Here is a 6,510-nt window from a genome sequence, read left to right as displayed (position 1 = left end):
GGAACTGAAGGCAGGTTTGACCAAGGGCAGAGAATAAAGACCCAGGAATGACCAAGGCCACCTTGAGCTCTGGAGTGTGGAGGGATCTTCCTGCAGCCCACTTATAGGCTGTCTGTCCAGCCCACTGTATTCACACACAAAAGAAACATGGTTTTGCAGGAAACCCTAACCTAGGGTGGGGTGGGTGTCGTGGCTTCCGTTCGTGTCCTTTGCTCTGGTCCATTGAGAACTAACCAACCTTGGTAAAGCAATGAAATAAGCATTTTCTCCAGCTCACCCACTGGGCATCTGCCATTCTCAGAGACGTGCTATAGGGCCCACGTTGACGTTCCTCCCTCTTGTCCGCGACTCCATTGGGCGTGCCTTACTTCACTCCCAAATGCAAGGGAGAATCCACGGAAAGCGTGGAAACCCATAGAATAGAGTGCATCGTTCTTCCTACAGACAGTAGATACAACTGCCCTGCTCGGTATGCTGTTGAGAGCAGAAGGAAGCATACACAGCACCCAATTTCCTGACACGAGGTGAAGATTGACAGCAAAAATGTTCACTCCCCCCACGCTCTCGTCTTCCGCTCTCCAGGGAGAACTGAAACGCCACCATGTGAGACTCCAAGTCAACATGCCTGTAAAAAGGCTTACCCATTGGTGGTGAGTTGGAACTTCGTGAGCCAGTGTTTTGCAATAAGTATCTCAATAAACACCCCAGGTGTTTATTGGGCACGCTTTGGGAAACACTGAAATATTCTAAGTGTAAATGTCCCCGTCTAATGTTTTCTCTTGTGAAATATTATTTAGAATGTAATGGTCGTATTTCCATTCATGATAGCTAACCAAGTACAGAGAATGTCTCAAATTAATGTTTGCTTTGTATGAATATAGATTCTGAAGGCTTCCTGAGATGTATTAGTTGTTCAGTTTTCTTTTGCTTCAACGGTGAATAGGTCTTCTATTTTATTTTCTGATTAACGTTAGTATGTTGTTGATGACTACCATTGAGCCACGTCAGACTCCTGGCAACCCCACGTGTTAGAGGGTTGAACTGTACTCCATAGGGTTTTCTGGGTTGTGATTTTAACAAAAGCAGGTCGCCAGGCCTGTCTCCTGTGGAATTGCTGGTGAGTTCAAACCCCAGAGCTTGAGGCTAGCAGTTAAGCACAAACTCCTTGCAATATCTACACCCAAAATACCAAACTCCTTGCCATGGAGTTAATATTGATGCCTAGTAGCACTAAGGGACCGAGAAGCATTTCCCTATGGGGTTTCCAAGGCTGCACATCTGCATAGGACTTCACAGACTGCCAGGTATTTCTGCTGCTGCACAGCAGTGGGTGGATTTGAACCACTGATCTTTGGGTTAGCAGCTGAGTACTGTCACCACTGTGCCACCAGGGCTCTTTGGTGCTCTCATAAACTATGTAAATTTTGTTAAAATCATTTTATTGGGGACTCATACAACTGCACTCTGTAGGGGTCTCAGGGCTGATTTTTATAGAAGTAGATTGCTAGCCTTTGCTTCTTAAGCTCCTCTGGGTGGATTTGAACCTTCCCTCCTTTGGTTAGCAGCCAAAAGCTTTTAAGCATTTGTGCCACCCTGAAGTTCCTTCTAGAAGGTTGGTTGGCTACAAAATGTACACGGATCTACTCAGTCATAAACTGACTATCAACAAAGAGTACCAAAACAAAACCAAAAACCCCAGCTCAACACAAGGCAAAAGTGAAAATCCAGCAAGCTGGCTACTGTACCCGGGGTCCTTCTTCACAGACTAGATCCTCAGCCCTCAGGGTCCTCAGGAACGTGAGGGCCCAGCACCCTAGTCCGCAGGCTGGACCATGATGTTCTGCCACCCTTCAGTGGTACAGTTGGAAGGAAGGGCCAGCAGGGGCTACCCCTGTGCTCGAAGGCAAGGGACGTCAACAGCAAGTAAGTGGAATCATCTCTGTGGAACCCCCACCCCCCCTTTCTCAGGAGTCCTGCATGCCACACACTCTCTCCTGTTGCCTCTAGCGGATTCATAGCAGGAAGAACTGACCCCTGGGGTTTTCAATGGCTGTGGCCTTTCAGACACTGAGCACAGGCCTTCATGCCTCTCTTCCCGGTGGCTCTGAGTGGGTTGGACCTTGGTCATTTCCTCCAGTAGGAGCACAGTAGTGATGGCAACACACTCAGTGCTTAGAGCTACACACTCCCCTATCGACAGTTCATGTGCCCACAACACACCCTCAATCCAACATGACTGGACAAAGGTGTAAGTGGCTGTGGTAGTTACGTAATCGGTTGTCAGTTAGCATTTACCAACATGTTTCTGTCTACTTTCTCTTGTTTAAAAAAAAAAGAAAAAGACCTTTAAAATCGGGGGGTATTCAATAGAAGGTCAGAAAGGGTAGGTTTGAGATGGTTGACAATATGGCTTCTCCTTTGGCATGTTTAATTGTGATGCTTAACGGATGTCCTTGCAGTTTAAGATGACACTGTTAATATAAAATTCTCTATTAATGATGACCTGAGCCCTGCCAGTCGATGAGAGGATCAGCAGAACCTGGAGGGTCTTGTTTGGGATTGGCATTCTCTATTGTAGTTTCGTTCCTGTTTGTTTTAACATGTTCTTTTTGTTTCACTGGAAAGGACAGATGATGCTCAGTGTTAAGTGTTGCAAGTGCACACGTTGCTTGGTTACAATAAAACTCAACGTGTGCACAAAGGATTTGACACTTCCTTCTCAGAACAGACAGTGAGGACCTCCTGAATTTGATGGCCTCAACCGACTGTCAAACTTTGTCACCTGAACTCCATGTTTTGATAACAGACTTTGCAGGATGCCCTCGGGGCTATGTGGGTTGAGTCAAGGGCCCAAATCTTAGTATATTAAAGGCTTCATAGTTGGGGAACATCGCAGACAATTCACGTGACCCTGATTTTTGAAGGTAGATCATTGAGGGTGTCAGATTGTGCAAAACTTGGGTCTTAGTTTGTGTACTCTTAATTTCTATCTTAACTTGACAATTTTTTAAAGTGGGTCCTTATTTACCTGGCTATAATAATGAATAGTGCCTGCCACTGCCATCCAGCCTGCTGCTCCAATGCCAAATTAACGCCAGGTAGTCACTGGCATGTCTTAATTGGCACTGTAATGTGAGCCACAGAAGACGGGCCAGTCCTCAGAAAGTCCGAGGTGGTGGTGAGAGACTCAGGTTAGGAATACTTTTTTTTCTTTGGTCTCTAGTACCAGCTCTTTAGGATAAAACTATCAAAGGAGACTCATCTCTGTGGATCTGAGTGAGACTGACGGAGTCTGCCCAGTCTCCTCACTGCCATTGTGCATATAGCATCTCGAGAAGCTACCGAAAGCCTAAGCTTTTTTCAATGCTGTAAAACATAGTAGCTAAGTCAACGCTGCTTTCAAAAGCGAGCCAGCGGTCATCCTGGGCAAATTCAAAGCTGTTGTTGTATAAAACCTTATCAATGGAACTATTCCATCAAGAAGCAAATTGTGTTGTTTAGATGGATAGTATGCAATTTCTCTGCATAGTAAATACAGTACTGTACTGGTCAGAAGTCTTGCTCTAATAAAGGAATATAAAGATTTTTTTTTTTGACTGGGGTCATTCTCATTTGACTTTGGGGTTTCTATTGATGGCAAGCTATTTAGTTTGGGTTTGTTTTTTTTTATTCTAAGTAATGAGAAACTTCTGCAAATAGATAAATCCACATGAAAAGGTTTGAGCGGGTCAACACAGATCCTGGGCGTATTACTCATTATTTGGATTGTAGTAAATAAACAGGATTGATGGTTTCAAAAAAAGAAAAGAAAAAGGTGTAAGTGAATCAGTTACTTAACATTGTGTTTCTAGATAAAAGGGTGTGCTGACAGAGGTGTGGTGGCGTCCACAAATGACAATACTTACCAGTAAGACTGTAGCTGCCTTTGTCAACACCGAGGAGTCCTGTTGGCGCAGTCGCTGAAGCACCCAGCTGCTAGTCAAAGAAAGATCAGTGAGATCTGTCAAAGCCGCCAACTGCTCTGCGGGAGAAAGATGAGGCAGTCTGCTTCCATGAAGACTTAGAGCCTTGGAAATCCAATGGGTGTTCTATAATCCCTGTAGACTCCTTATAGTTCCTATGGGGCCCTTATTAGCTGGAATCCACTCAACAGTCATGGGTTATCCAGGGCTGTCCAAGGAAAAACTTTCTTTGAGCAGGGAATATGGTAATGATAAGAGAAGTGTAGAGGGAACCAATTTGTGTTGGGGGAACCAATTAGTGTAGGGGGAACCAATTAGTCAAGCTTGTGTAGGGGGAGTCAATTAGTCAAACTTTCCCCTGGTGTTGTAGTGATTACATATTGGGCTGCTATCCACAAGGTCAGCAGTTCAAAAGCAGCAGCTGCTCCCCGGGGGCAGATGAGGCTTTTTTTTCTCCTGTTACAGAAACCCACAAGAGCAGTTCAACTGTCCTCTAGGGTCGCTGTGACTGAGTACAGACTCAATGGCAGTGACGCTGGTTTGTTTTCTGTATAATGAGCTAGACACTGTGCAAGCGGCTGGTATTACAAAGATGAGTAAGACGTGGCACCTGCCCTGAAGGGAAACGTTGTTAGGTGCCCACGGAGGGGATTCTGACTCAGAGAGACTCGAAGTGACAGGGTAGGTGTGCCTGCAAGGTTTGCTGGGCTGGGACTGCACAGGACCAGATGCCGGGCCCTTTTCTCCCATGGAGCCACCGGCGGATTCATTAGGCTGCCAGGGCTACTGGAAGGAGAAAGTAACTCTTTGAATCTCAAATTGTGGTCCTAAGGCCAGTAGTGTCAATGTTCCCTGGGAGCTTGTTAGACATGCAGAAGCCCGGTCCCCACCCAGACCTGCTGAATCACAGGCTATATTTTACCAAGATCTCCAGGTGATTTGAAGGCAGGTCAAAATTTGGGAAGCACTGATCTAGTAGAAAAGATGAACCTAAAGCCATCGTGAACTAAACTCCTTTGTTGGTGTATAAAGCAGGGTGCAAGCAGACAGAAGGGAATGGTGGAGTAGTTAGTGGTTGACATGCTTGGTGGCCAACTCGGAGGTCCGAGGTTTGAGCCCAACAGTGCTCCTCGGTAGAAAGATGTGGCAGTCTGCTTCTGTAAAGAGCACAGATTGAAAACCCCATGGGGCAGTTCTACTCCATCCTATATCCTTTTGCATCTCTGTAAATTGGAATTGATGACTGTGAGTTTAGTTCTCTCTCTCTCTCTCTCTCTCTCTGTGTGTGTGTGTTAATGGCCAATTCTGAAGATGAGGATCAGGGAAATCCACACAAAGCAGGAAAAGTTTGCACTGAATTTAAATTAAACAGGACACCAGCTTAAGGTGAGAAACAGGTAAGAATAAGAGCAGCCAGAACGGAAAAAAAGCATGAGCAAGAGTAGTCTGTGCCTGGCGATGGGGAGTGGGCATGTGAAGAAGCAGAGTTGGAGAAATGGAGGAAACGTTTTTGAAGAATCCCGAAGTCCCACCCATGGGGAGATTTGCTGCAAGAACCCCAGTGAATGCACCCCCAAACTCTAGTCATATAGGGCAGCAACACAGTGTGCTGTGCTCAGAACTGACCCCAGGGGAAGCCCTTCATCACCCTTGTCACCAGGCCACTGCACTCAGATCTGATCGGTGTGTGGGGAGTATAGTCCTTCCTGGCTCCTCACCCTGAGTGACCCCTCAGCCAGCAAAGGAAGCCGAGTCTCAGATCTCGTGCCAGGCCGCCTGGTACCTGGCAGCAGATGCAGAGGGACCTCACTGGGAAGTGGTTGCATGTGTTCATAAGGATTCCCAGCAGGTCAAACCGTCTTTGGGAAGAGGACTCCCACCCCATTCACGTTGTAAGAAAAGCTAACTCAGGAGAAATTAACAAAAAGTCATGGGAACATCCAGGGCTTCAAATCAATTCCTTCTGGGTCGGCCTGCTGGTAGAAATTTTCATTTCCCTCCTAGATGATTTTAACTGCTGTCTCTAAATGGTATACCTGTCAAAAGTTAGCATAGATAAAGCTGTAACAGAAAGAAAGCGGAAGGAGGGAGGGAGGGAGGGAGGGAGGGAAGAAGCTGTGAAGGATGCTCATGTACTTACTACCCAAAGCCTCGTGGTATTTGATTCTTCAGTTTAGAGGGTTAGAGTCACCGTTTTGGGGACATACTGGTTAATCAACCAAATAACCTGTTTAGTGCTTCTGTTCTACCATGTAGTTCATAGCATAGTGCTTGCAGTCTTGAAACTTACAGCAGGCCGCCCAGGGCACTATTGGCCCTCATTGACATGGATCAGCAGAAAAAGCAGCGTTAGGAGTTTCACTGCCTCCTATGCCACGGACACAGAAGAGTTAGGTGATGTCCAGTTACCATTACTGAAACATTTAATTGAAGATTGTATAGAAGAATTCTGATTAAACATGAAAAAAAGACAGATTGGATTTTCAAAGTCTCACAAACTCCTGAAGGTCAGGTGAATGCCTTGTTTTGGATTGAAGTTTGCCCTCCA

This window comes from Echinops telfairi, unplaced genomic scaffold (genome assembly GCF_000313985.2).
Source record: "Echinops telfairi isolate 266 unplaced genomic scaffold, ASM31398v2 ScPeMD7_7424;HRSCAF=8462, whole genome shotgun sequence".
In the NCBI taxonomy this organism is placed as follows: Eukaryota; Metazoa; Chordata; class Mammalia; order Afrosoricida; family Tenrecidae; genus Echinops; species Echinops telfairi.
Note: the sequence above shows the minus strand (reverse complement) of the source record.